The sequence below is a fragment of the Rhopalosiphum maidis genome, chromosome 4 (genome assembly GCF_003676215.2).
Source record: "Rhopalosiphum maidis isolate BTI-1 chromosome 4, ASM367621v3, whole genome shotgun sequence".
Taxonomy (NCBI): Eukaryota; Metazoa; Arthropoda; class Insecta; order Hemiptera; family Aphididae; genus Rhopalosiphum; species Rhopalosiphum maidis.
In genome coordinates this window covers 31,338,274-31,354,010 of record NC_040880.1, presented here as the reverse complement: position 1 = coordinate 31,354,010, position 15,737 = coordinate 31,338,274, and the positions used below count along the sequence as shown (strand labels likewise).

General features: G+C 22.4%; 1 protein-coding gene across 2 annotated transcripts in view; it reads left to right on the top strand.

Moving 5' to 3' along the window:
• LOC113553349 overlaps window positions 1–15,737 on the top strand; it is a 64,725-nt gene that overhangs the window by 26,185 nt on the left and 22,803 nt on the right. The window lies entirely within an intron of this gene.

The following is a 15,737-nucleotide window of genomic DNA, read 5'->3' as shown; positions in this document are numbered from 1 at the left end:
GAAATACAGTATTATTAAAAATTCATTAACACTATAGTACATTAAAAAGTATAAATTAATAATAATAATTAATATGATGTAACTAGCTATATAATATGTGTTGTATGTTATGACGTTATTGATATTTTATTTAATTAGACTATATTTATAAGTTTCATTACCTCTTCTTTACGATAGTACATACATTATATAAAAAGTTAGATCTTATCAAGTTTTTATTTTATAAGATTTATCAAATTGTTATTAAATCATTAAGAGGGTTGATGATTAAAAATCATTAATTAGACCCATAGATTCCTAAATTCATACAAAAACAGCTAAGTCTTGTGTTAATTTTCTAAATCATGAAATAACTTTACGCACCTATTTAAAATTGTCTGATAATTATTTGATTACTAACTGTCAACCAGATTATTATTATTATAATTAAATCGATCATAATTATATTAAAGATTTAATGTATTTTATATTATATTTTGAAGTAAATTAACCATAATGGTTATAGCTTACAATCTTCACTAATTTAACAAAATTAGTCAAAACAAGTCTAATACCTAATTTTTAATCAAATATAATTTATTTTTTTCCATTCATTATTATCTTATCAAACAATATTTTGTATGCACTGACGTCGATATTATGAAACATAATGTATTGTAATTTATTATTTATATTATATATAATAGGTATTGTAATAGTATTTATGGCATATTCGTAAGTGTCCCTAGTTAGTAGGCCTCGTTAAAATATTTTTCGAATTTATATATACAGATAATAAATATAAGATATAGGTACTGTTATTGTAAATAGGTAATTATTAATTTTATAAAGTGATCACTATTTTATTAATCACCAACCAGTTCCTAAACGTGATGAACCTTATATTTAATTTATATTACTTCGAAAATTCAATAAAAAAAAAAAAAACCGACAAATTTTATATTCTAAGCGAATTTTGTATAGTTTTATAATTTTAGGCAAAGTGTATAATAAATTAAAATACTTACACATATTAATTTATGTTAATCCTACGTAACATTGTTAGATTAAAATATTTCAATTTATAAGGAAGTATATAGTAAAAGGAATAAATAATAACAAATATGAACAATTATTTAATATTAAAAGAAATAGAAATTTTTAATTTTATATTCTGAAGTAGAATATTTTTATTGACGAAAAAATATGTTGAAAAAATGTTATTTCATTTCAATTGGAAATTAAGTAAAAAAAATATTTTCTAAAATGTAATAGAATTTAAAATAAAGAGTATTCTCTTATAAAAAAAAAATCACCTTGTATAATATTTATGATTAAGCGTGGATTTTTAAAAAGTAGGTATTAGGTATTAATATACTTGAAAAAATAATAAATTAATATATATATATAAACTGGCTAAATATTTATAATTGATAAACTCTTATTATTTGTTAAGCTATATATTTGTAATTGTAACTTTCACGAAAAATATTTATTTTTTTTTTAATACATGTACAAATTAATATTAGCATTGATTTATAGCATTAAAAAATATTATTTTAGGTAGGAACAAGTATTACTTTAGCTATAAACTATTGAAACACAAAAAAATAAATTTACCAATTAATTATTTAACATATTTTTCGTTATCAGTTTAGCTTTATTTTTATTTGTTTATAACATTTTGATATCGAATAATTTTTTTTTATTAAGATAAGTCTCAGCATCTGGGCATTAGATTATTCATCCAATACCTAGATAGAAGAAGTACTGATAATCACATATTAATTACTGTTTGTTTCAACATTCAAATATATTCATTTCTGTAAGGTCAACGGTTAAATAAATTCAGTATGCCTGTTTACAGATGTACTTATTATTCTAACGAGCTTTTAATAATTATGATTTCTATTATAGATTATCGTTCTTATTTTATATACAAGTATAAGACTGCTTCTTTGATTTTCTTACCTATTTTATTATTATACTATATTATTTAGCTTACATTTACGTATAGACGTCATATATACATCATAACATGAAAATTATAATAAAAAAACGTAATCAAAATAATAAAATTATCTATTGGATTATTATGACTATTTTATTTAATGTCATGTATTAAATATTAATTTTTAATTTTATCCAAAATATTTTAAAATTTTAGATTTAATAATACTATTTTTACGTCTGTAGACTACCTATATTTAATTCTCTAAATAATCATTTTAAATGCAATTTATATCTTGTATAACATTTTTACTCTCAAAAATTATAAATATATCCATTGAGGCGAGGGAGACCAATTAAATCATTAATAAGAGGACTCTGGTTAATTTTCTGAATCATATAAATATATATTCACTATTTTATACATAAATAAAATATTCTCTACACGAGGAATAAATTATATTATTTTTCTTTTCTTTTTCTTTTATTGAGTGTTGAACACATATATGCACTGAAACATTGATCACATCAAAAGACATCATTAATGCATAACGACTTAATACGAACTGATACCTTTATATTATATTCAAAGCATATTTAATTTATATATTTTTACTTACTACTCTTTTCAATTTGAAAAGCTAATAATCTTGAATAGTTATTTAAATTATATGGTCGTAAATTTGTGTAACCAAATACAAGTTTAATAAATTGGTGTAATCCTCCAAAGTTACATTGAAGCGGTATTAAATTGTACATAGATCCTTACAAAAATTGAAGATGACAATAGCAGATTGGCTGTAGACAACCTTGAGTCTTAGCCACTGAATGACCCAGGTTAAATTCCCCTATCATAAACTAGTTGTAATTCGTCGTATAGTATTTGCGCAGTTGGGTTTTTGTATATAGTATGTATCCATATAGTTTATTGTATACTACAACTTTTCGTATGAAAATAGTATTGCACGATTTGTCAAAACTATCAAAATAGATAGGTATCATTATATAAATTGTTTTTAGTATAAATATTTTAGCGCATTAGGTATACGTCGCATTATATATAGATCTAACAGTACTTAAAAAGAGTAGAAAAATATTTACAGTAATCCTAAGTCCTAGGTTATACAAAAATATTTGTTGATTATATTTTGAAAATGTTTACTCAAAAATATAATTATAATTATAATTTACTAACAATTGAATTCATACTACATTACTACCTAATATAGATGTTTAAATGGTATTGTTCTATCTTCTATCAAATATTAATTTTAGTCACGTACGAATTTATATTACAAATTATGGTAATTATTAAATTATAATTTATAAGTTACACCAATATTGACTTTACGTCTTTACATAATTTGTGTAGTATATTTATATCAATTTTAAACATACATTTTATAGTCAATTTTAGTAGTATTATAAATTATAGGTCTTCACTTTGCAATGAAGTTTGTTTCAAAATTATTACCATTTTATTTCTTCAAAATTCATATTGTTATCTATGTTTACACATACACAATATTATGTATCAAAAATTCATAAATTATACGAAATAAAAATATAAAGCAATTTACTTTAAATATTAAATAGATATGTTATAATTTTAAAACGTATTATGTTATTTTATGTTTATGGTACACAAAATATATAAGTCCTAGCTGTAATAACATTATACTATAATAGACGTTCATTCATATAATTGCTCAATGTAAGTAGGCATATTAAGACATTAGGTATATCAACTGTATAAATTAGTGAACTGAAATAATAAACAAACTTGAAGTAGTCGTTTTTTTATGAGCAAATATACATACATGTAAAATCTCAACATTTTTACACAATAATAATAGCTATTTTTCTACGCACATTTAAGTTAGGTGTATTATGTATATTATAAAAGTACTTGTTGAAAATTACCAATTCTAATTTTTAATTATTGAGGTTTTAAAATAATCGACTGTTAAGAATTATTTAAATACAAATAGCTTATTATTCGATGTGATGACTGCTATATAGTGTCTATATGCGACTATGGTCTATAGTGTCTACGAATATACTCTATATAATTATTTTTTTTATATATATAAAAGTAAGCCTTTAGTTATATGTAGATGGTAAATCTATCCTTAAATTTAGAATTTTTACATTTATATTTCAATTTTCATTTAATGTAGTTAAAAATTAGGTTGATCAGTTTTGAATTGTTTAAAAATATTAACATATTTGATGTATATATTCATATGTGATTTTTTCGACTTCTATAGTCTGAAATTTTTGGTGCCTGGTAGTATTTTCAATGAGGTATAGCGTTTATAATAATATAATGGTTGTAAAATGGTTAATTTACAATAAAATACGATAATATTTATTTTTAATAGTATTGTATTGTGTAGGTATAACATTTGTATTTAATATTTAAAATGTAATCAATAAATAAAAATTGCATTTAAATTTAAAATGTTCCATTTGAAATTCCTCCACTTTGAGTTGTAATAGTTATAGATAAAATTATAAAATCGATTTTGGAGTCTCATTTGTATATTATTATTTTAAATAAATTTAACATGATAATTTATTATTGTAATCGAAAAAAAAACAATTCTGGATGGAGTTGAATTCATTATAATTTTCATTTTATTCTATTAAACACATTGAAAATGGCACAGAGAAGTCCATTATACTAATCATATACATTATACATATATTCATCAATATAATTATATAACTTGTAGGTATGGTTAAATCTATCATTTCATATAATATATTTAATATCATTCTTATTTATGAAAATAATGTAGAATTTAGGGTGAAATTTAAAACTATGCCAAATTCCATAAAATCAAATCCTCATCAATTACTAAGTGAATATATTTTTTTTTTATAATTTTAAATTTAAAGCTAAAAACAAATTATTTAAACTTTTGTTTTTAAAATCGTTACATAAAAATGACCAAATTAAATATACAATTATTCTATCAATAAAATGATTTACCTAAATGAAGAAAATAATTTATTCACTTATTTATTATATGAAATTTAACACGCTTCAATGGCAGGAGTCTAAATTCTGGGTCCTATCTCTTTGATCTACTCTGTAAAGTTATTTTTAATATGCTTGCTATATCTGTTATTTTTGAGCCTAGAAAATAATAAATTAGCTAAAAAAACGCAAAATTATGATAATTTTTTAAAATCCTAAATATTTTTGGCATTTTAATGAATTTGATATAGGGATATATATAATGTATAAAAATAGGTACTTAACCTTGGTGATAACCAATTAGTAAATATTAAGTATTATTATCTTAAAACGAAAAACTGGATAGAAATGGATCATTTTATAAAAAAACAGGACATGTTAGTGTCTTGGAGGAGTTAATTGTCTGAACAATAGAATAATTAATTAAAAAACGGAACATTATCGTTAAATTCAGCATGTTTAGCAACCCCACAGTTTATTGCCTTCCTCGCCATTTATTTTACTGGTATAACACGTGGTATTAGCATCATGGTGTGTATATACACGGCCGTTGGGGTTTTTTTTAATTTCATTGGGTACTTAAATTCATAAAAATATAGAAAAAAATACAAAATACAAAACAGATATTAATTCGTTTAAGTAATTAATTATATTTATATATACATTTTAATTTATTATAAATAAAATACAACTTTTAAATTAATATTTCGAAGACTTGTATTAGACAATATATTTTCCTTCACTTTCGTTGCTTTAATAAACTTGTTAGCAATGTTATATACTGGTGCCTGTTGGAATATATTTGTATAGGTATCATGAAAATTAGCATTGGGTTACAGTGGCAGATTAAACAGGGGTGCCAAGGAACCCGCCCCCTCCTTGACAGTTATATTATATTTGTAAGGTCTAATATCAAATATCAAATCTTAAATATTGTGTTTACAAAATTATGTATATCATATATAAAAATATGAAACATTTTAAGATCCCCTCCAAAAAAATCCTAGATCTGTAACTGTTAGGTTATTAAAACTGAAAACCTTCAAAGTATATTTCTTAATAAATATTATATGATATAAACGTATCTATAATATTACGTTTCATTAATTTCCGTACCATATGGGTCATGCGATTCTTCAATGCTCGAGAACCGTAGCGCCCCATATATATATTATTATTATATAAATTAATAAAATATTAAATTTTGCTATTTTGAATTAAACGCGTTCAGATTTATTTTTTTCGAAAACAATTTGATTAGGTTTAAATTAGGATAAAAAGTGTAATGCTTATTTTTTATTTTATGTAATTTACCGTAAATGTAATATTATCATTAAGTATATAGTTTGAAAACGTCAATAATGAATTTTTATAGTTTATCATCATAATTATTAAGTAGTTAGATCTTAGATTTGGTTATTTGCATAGATTGGGGAAACGAAACAAAATAAAAATACAATTTATTGTAAGCTATCTATTGGACTTTGCCTACGCACTTAATATATTGTAAAACATCGTCTAGAGCGCAGCACACATTACTTGTCAGTGTTTAGATAATTTAATTGCAATAGATTTTGTGTTAGTCAGTAATCAGTATTACAATATTATTAGTTATTACATATTATTATCTAATTATTATTGTTTTTAATTTAATCAATTTAAAAACAATAATAAATATAAATTTTCATATTTAATTTGCTTCTTCGGCATAGTTTAATAATACTATTATTATGACATTATATAAACTTATTAACTATACTATTCTCTTCGCCGCAAAGATAATGGTTATATATAATAATTATACCTCCATAGTGTATTGGTAGGTTTTGAATAGTGTGAGATTTTTTTATAATAAAAATCAACTTCATGGTCAAACCCCATGGTCATAACTTGTAACAATATATAAATATATGTATTATGTAGGAGACCGCTAAAATGATTAGATAAATTGATTTTTTTTTTATTTTGAGTTTATTAGAAGTGCTTTAAGTCCCATCAAATATAATATATTGATTAAAATCGTATGATGTGTTCATTTAACACAGTATTTCAAACATTTATAACATTAATTAATATTTGACGACATACTATGCTAATAATATTAGATGTAATATGTAAATAAAAGAAAAAAAAAATATAAAATAAATCATTTGTATTTAATATTATATTATAATATTATTACTATTAATTAAAAATCATGTCATTACTCAGTATACTTATAATCTGTATAAAATGTATGCAATATATAAATACTTACATTCAATTTAGTAGATACCTGTCACCCCGTCAGTAATTATATAGGTACATAATTACAAATAATAATAAAAATAATACAAATACCTAATTGTGTTCAATTTCATTTGATATTATAGTATTAGATAATAATTATTCAAATAAAAAGAACATTTATATTATACTTAATTATTTATTAATGTTTTATTATATTAATTGATAAACATTTTATAATGACAACTCATTTCTGTGGTAAGTTTTTGCTTAAAAATTCGTGTCTTAAAATTTTGCTGATGATTCTATTAAAATTTGTTAATAATCATTCTTGGAATTATGAATACTAGGTATATTATACATGTTGTTGGGAAAACATTTATTTGTAATTTTTTTTTATAATTTTATTGTCTCAAGTTAATTTTTTTCTAGAATTTATAACCAATAATCATTATTTAGATATTATAATATACACGCTTGTGTGTATACACACTCACACATAGACGTACACTGTTTCCTGTTGATTTATATTGGGTACGATATGATTTTATGTTTCATTTTTATATTATAATTCATGAATAAATAATGTTAGTTGTTTGTATATAGATATTTTACTATTTTAAGTAGGATAGGTAGATTGAATCTATTGAACTCAAATTTCCTAGACATACTTGCATGCTTGTAAGACGGTGTAGTATCTTATTATCAGTTAAAACCTTATTAATTTCTTTATATTAAACGGTCGATGTTTGATAAAATATAAACATAAATTATTTGCAATAACCACAAGAAAATATTTTTAATTTACTAACTAGTGATTTGTAAAAAAAAAAACGTGAACTTTAACATATTTTTTAAATTGAAAAAGTAAAATATTATAATATAATAATATGCATTGTATATGTGACACTGAACCTCGTTTCTATGTGAACACTGAGCTTCTTTGGAGACGCTCAAGTTAGTATTAAAGTAAGTAGGTTAATTACTTGTATAAATTGTCTGACCGCAATATTGTTGATGTCTATAATACAATTTTGCGACTATAGCATACAAATAATTTAATATTTCATTTAATGTATATGTATTCTAAACTGCATATTTAAATTTAATAATGTTTTAGGAACGTCATAATTATTTTAAAATATATGATATAATGTTTAATAAATTGTGGCATGTAATTTGAAAATTCAAACGAGAAATGTATTTTTGCCAGACATATTACTTTTTCTTAAAAAATTAATTTTCTCTCTAAATCCAATTTTAACTATACGTACACACCTAACACATTATATAAAATGCAAAATCGTTTTAGTTATTTTTGAAATAATAATAAGTGTGTTGTGAAATTGTATAATTATTTGCTCAATTCGTCAACTTTATTTAATAGATATGAATTACCTCTCAGGAAAAATATTACGATTAATTAGAATTTATGCCAGCGGTGATGACTGATGGCGTATGTTTACCTTGATCTTTGTTCACTTGGTAAGAAAATATTCTGTTATTATACCCATATTACTATATAGTATATACATTATATATATATGTGTGTACGTATGTGTATTTATATTAAATAATTTAAACATAATACATTCTTTTATAATTTATTTAGATAATTTGTTAGTGCGTTTTTATTGCTGGTTTTAAATAATTAAAAGTATTATTTGACACTTAGTGTACTGATTATTATATGGGTTACGGAGAAACTATTTATAATAGCTGATGCAGGTTTTTCATTCCTCAGATTATTTTTATTTACCTATATTAGTAATTTAGTATATATACGTGCATGTTTATATGAAAAACGCATATTACTATTTACTTTTAATTAGGTACCAATCTATGTTATTAACCATTATTATAATAATGTTTATATTGTATCAATTGTATATTATTAACACTTACAAATTGGACTTTTAATATTGTTTAATATAATTATCAAATATACATTATACAGTAGTTAATATAGTTTATTAGTAATAATTTAATACTTAGCTACAAATGTTTTGGATCTAGAATTTGAGATAGATTACTATGATCGCTGTACCATTTTAGTTACACAGATATTTTTATGTTTGGATTCAATGTTTTAAATTGGTCGTCGTATACACAATAAGAATGTACCAATAGACATATTAATGTATTATTATTTATCAAATATACTTATTGTAAAACATCAATGTCTTCTCAACTGTTTCTTATATTTTTAATATAATTCAATTACTACTTTAAATTAAAAATAACTATTTAGAAAGCGCTGATTTTTTTTTTACTTACCTGAAGACATTGCCATTCTGGCATTCTGCATTTTTTTTAAATCATTGCATACATTTGACAACGTGAATTCATTTTGAGATGGTGATGATCAGTGATCACGAATTACATTAATTTATAACAAAAAAAAATAATATCGTATTTATATTGTAAACCACTAAATCTATTCACATGTATGGTACGTTGACCTTCATATGATTGATCTGCAGTAAAAGTTAAACATTTATTCTTATATTAAAAATATATAACGGATGTTGACACATGCAAATGATAATTTGTTAAAACAACCTTTATACGTATTTAATTATCTTCTATACCTAAACATATCAACCTATAAATTTAATATATTTAAGAATTACTAAATTTAAATTTAATATTTATTTTTAACACTAAAATAATGTACCTAATTAATTTCTTATTAGTTTATTTAAAAATTGAGAATAGATGTATTTAGATATAATATACCTATTATAAACAATTATTTATATATCCGATATCCACAAAATAAACATTTCCTACAATTTAAATATAATTAAAAAAACTATAATTAATCATTAATGAATTATAAATGTATTATCCAAAAATGTCTAAACATAAAATATTATTTAGTTTTTTATTAATTTGAGTAGCTCAACTCTTACTGAATTTATATACCTAAAATATGAAATTTGAAAGCTATTTTTATCTCAACTGGATTTTAATATACTGCATGTAGCATGGTATTTTAAATTTTTATAGATTATTGTATGTATAATCTGTTTCTAAACAAATAACAGTCCATAATTTTGTAAAATTTCAAAACATTTCTCATTTTATCTCATACGTAAATTTATAAAATTTATTTATTTAGTCTATAAACTATTTTAAATTGTAATATTTTATTATTATATTATAAATAGTATATAGTTTTTACTTTTTGGTATATATAATAGATACTGCTCATTGGCTTCCTAGTTATAACATCATTTTTATTATTTATTTTTATAACGCGATAATTATTTGAAATATTAATATAGGTACCAATAATAGTTGATCAGTAACACAACTATGATTTATTTTTAGGATGGGGGTTGGGATAATATATTTCTTTGTATTATATTTCTGAAAAACATGAAATTTGAATTTATAAAAATAACATTTCGGCAAGGTCACAACTTCTCTAATTATACCCGTTTAATTATTCAAAAACGGTAATTATATTTTTTTGTAATTTTTTTCTTTATAGTTTACAATTTTGCGATTGGTTGTATATATCCTTTGGTTGTAGTTTTGGAGTACAGTTATGAGAATTGCACATAGTAGAACATTATAATTTTACAATTAGAATAATCCGACTAATCAAAATAATTTTATTCTGTTATTTTAGATTCTGAGCGGAGTGATGAATTTATTGATTTTATCATACTGTATTTTTTTCTGTGTACTAATATGAGTACACGATAATTATTTAATTAAATGTTTCAATTTTCAAAAACGGAAATGGTTTTCAAATTCTATTTCAAATTGGATCTAGTTTGTACTTCGGAGAGGTGAAACTTGAAAATTCTCAGTACTTAAAACGAACAAAAAATTATAGAAATAGGGGATTTTTTACGCAAATCCAATTTTTTTTTGGTTCAAAGTTCTTGAAAATTTAATACAAAATTCCACAACAGTTATTCTTATATCTGTATAAAAAATATTAAGAATTCACTGGTTTTTTTTTTTTATATGCATTTGAAATTAGAATTTAAAGGAAATTCGTCAAAATCACAAAAAAATACAAACTATTTTATAGTTGGTTTATCCTTGATCAATATAATAATAAAATATAGTTTAGTATTTGTATAATATTCATAAAAACTTTAATTTTTATATCTAAGTTTTGAAAATGTAATATAAGATTCCTCATAAGTTTTTCATAATGAAACAGTTAAATCTAAAAAAATATATAAAGACAATTACTTTTTATGGACATTTTAAGTTCAAATTTAGACAAAATTATTTATTTATAATATAATGTTAATTATTTTGTTATAATTTAAAAACATTATTCATGGAAACTTAAAACTTTTACGTACCTTTATTATATTATTATGAATTTTGCTGTACAGATCTGTACGCAATATTTTTTATTTATTTTAAGATAATATTTATTTATATTATGATGAATCTATTTTTGGAGTTATACTGTATTTAAAGATCGATAAAATTATATTTTGAGTTTTATACATTTTTATAGTATAAAAAAATTAATAAATGTATATTATTATGATAATTAAATACTAAATTATCTTCATTATCTAGGAATAAATTATATCAATTTATCGTAGTACTAAAAGTAAAATAATAAATTTCATTGCTATATCAAAAAACACATGATTTAATATAGATACTTATTATATAGTATGATGTACATGCAATGACAGATCGTCTCATCCGACTCTACACGCTCAGAATCATTTTTCATGAATAATAATATATTATTGAATTTAAATTTAACACACCCTTTATAGTGACACACTAAACACCTAAAATACAGTAGAGCAATACCCATTTGCCCACATTTTTCACTTGAAGACGCTGCTGCCATGAGCTGTCATTTGTGGTTCGAAACGGTAAAATTACATGTTATGGTATAAATTAAAACATACAATTTCCTCCAATAGATTATAAGATATTTCCTGTAGTAGTTTCTTATAATAGTTCAATAGTTGACTTAAAAGTAAAATAATAATTACAGTTAGAATAAATATCTAAAAGATGGATGGTAAATTTTATTTTATTTAGGGCGTTGAGAAATGTAATCATTTATTGTAAAAAGAATTACAAAATCGGTATTCAATAAAATTATTTATTTATATAAACATCCATGCCCTAGAAAGTTGACTAAATAATAATGATTTTTTTATTGAGTGTTTGATTGATTTTTCATTTACAACTCCAAGTACAATTATTAACTGAAAACAATTAATACAAATTAAAATATTGAATACGTTAGATCTGTATTAATTATATAACATCTTATTGATAATTAATGTAAAATACTCGGATGAAATGGACCCTATCAAAGTAAAAAAATTTCAAAAAAATATTAGTTATTACGATGTATATGATTATGGTGGAAGAGGAGAATATTATTGCTTTAAGAATGTTTTAATTGTTCTGTTTTTAATGCATTCATTAACACAAATATAAATAATAAAAATCCACATTTATTTTTATGAAGATATTTTATTAAACCCATGTATAATATAATATTATAATATAATAATATTATTATAATTTTATTATTTATTTTTTTTTTTATTAGTAATTGATATAATATTATCCTTGACAATTGAAATGTACTAACTACTAAGTACTAACTAAAGGTAGGTTACTATACCTTTATTGTCCGTAACATTTATACAACTATATGCGTTATTAGTACTGAATACTGATAAATCTTATATTAATTAATGATATAAAATTCTCTTATAAAAGTTCTTATATTTGAATCTTCTTATAAATTTAAGTATATAATATATACAATATTATAATATATCCATACTAACAATATATAGGTAGGTACATAAAAAAAAACATGTAGATATTAAGTAAACATGTAGTAAACATGTTTTTATTTTTCAACTTCACAAGTACGCTATGGTATGCGAATACATGATATTATTTAAGACGAAAGTATAGTTAATATAATAATATTACATTATATTATCTGTTTTTTTAATAATAATTACACTTTCCCGTATTTTAAACGTGTAAATCTCCAATTCCTTCTAGTGAATAATAGGTACTACATAAATTCTTAAGTCTCAATGCGTATTATTGTTATCATTGTGTTTGTTTTAAATTATGTTATGTTCACGTGCAACAATAATGAATGGTTTAATCAAAAAACTACCATCTTTAAAATATTGTGATTTAATAATTTCCTATCTAAGTATTGTAATTTGTAGACTTGAAAACTCTTATAAATTTCCTAGTTCAACTATATAAAATAGTTACACAACCGATAATTCAACTATAGAGATTAATATATAGACAATAATTCCATTTATATATTTCAATTACATATGTATGCGACCATATGACTATATTTGAACATTTGATATATTATTGTATTCAATAATGAACATAATAATCTGTTTTATAAATTGTAATTTGATGTATTGACAATGTTAATACTATTTTGGTGAATTTCTAAATTTGAGATTTCATTAAAATATAAATTATAAAGCGATGTCAAAGAATGTATATCAAATCAACTAACAATATTTGTTGATATATAGACATATAGTGATTGCTCTTGTACAGTACGGTTTATTTTCGAAAACAAGAAAAAAATTGGAATATAATGTGTAAAAATATGTTAAAATATAAGAAAAACAAAATATATAAGATAAAAAAACTAATGAATGGTGTGTAGTTACGTACACTTTAATAATATGGTATATATCATTTTAAATTAATATTTATAAATATTTATGAAAGTTTTATATGACAATAATTTTGATTTATATGTTAATTTTTAGAAATGTTTGAACATTTAAAATCATAATATATACTTTAGGTAGCTAAATGATATTCACGTCTTGTATCATTACCTGTTCAAGTATATAAAAAAATAAAATAATGTCTATTCAGCTTTAATATATAATTTATATCATACGAGTTTTTTATATGACGCAACTCGTAATAATTTAACTTATTAATTACTTACTATACTTACTAATAATTTACTGTATTTGGATGCCTATATATTTAGTAATTCGTTGTGGCCATAATAATCGGCGATTGATATACATACTTATTTTATTTTAATTACTGTCGTAAACATATTACTTAGTAATGATTATCTTTGTATGCTTATATAAATCAAAGGCTTGCAAAAATGTCATCTATATCTAAATAAAATAAGCTTATTAATTTTTATCGGAAATTTGTAAATGTATATATGTATAATTTAATGGGTTTTCACTTTTTTTAAAAGAAATATTCATGAAAAATATACCTATAGTCATACCTCAATGGTTATTAATGGTAATTATGAAATGTCTGAATATTTTGTTTGGAACGAAAAAAAACCACAAATTTTCATTACTTATTCTTTTGTTGTTTATTTTACTTCGTACCTATATTAACATTATATTTGTTTTTTTATATCTACATGACTACATTCATAGTTTTAAATGTGTTAATTAACATTTATCGTGTTTACGTAAAATGTTAAGTAAATAAGCATTATCAAAATCCTAATACCTGTATTTGTTTATATTAATGAATTGTAATATCTAAATTAGTATTTATTATCTGAAAATTTAAAATTTTTTCTTATACGTTTACGAATAGGTATCTACGTAATTACACAACGAACATGCGCATATTATTATATTATATAATTTGATATATCGTGTATTAAGGTGTATGTAGTAACTGTAAATACCTAGTACCCGAACTAAAATTCCTTTCAAATTAAAACTGTATTACTTTTAATATTATAATTTAAAATATCCAAATATTAATAACAACAATAACTATTACCTATATATGTATAGTTGATTAAAATTTGACAAAATAAATTAAAATGTCAATTTGTTATTTGAATTGTTTAGACTATAATTATTAATTATTGCAGTACTTTGGAATATTTATGAACAAAGTTGTACAAAAATGCTATAAGCGCTCATGTGTTTAGAAATAATTATGTATAGAAAGGTTTTTAAAGAAGTTGAACTCGTAAACGCGTGAGGAATTATTTGAGCGCTTTTCATTTCAATACCAACATAAAATATCCGAGATCTTATCCCATGAGTAGGTAGCAGTTAGGGGTGTGTTGTATGTATATTGTACAGGTAGTCTGAAACGTACGAAGCGTCCTGAATTTCAAAACACAATACGACAACGAATAGACGCAGACGGTCGCACTATGTAATTATATTAAAGCATTGTCTGTATATAGTTGAACGACTGTGCCTCATAATAATATGTGAGTAGGGTGATGACGGGGATGGATTATCTCTAGTCTGATCTCACGCGTTTAAAAATACCAAACACTAAAATGTGAAACCCTTCTTCAAAACGCTGCAGGGATAACCACCACAGTTGTTTTGGTCGACCAAGTGTAATGGTAAGGTAGTACCTATTTCTACCACTCCTACATTGATTGTGTTACATAATATTATGATACAATAATGTATAATGTGCTATTGTGACGTTGGACAACCCACTCCGACCAACTCACGGAAATTTCGAAGGGAGGTGGTAGTGGCGTGTGTATAATTATTTTACTATAATCTACGTAATCAGGTAATCTATATGTATAAAAAACAATGTAACGCGA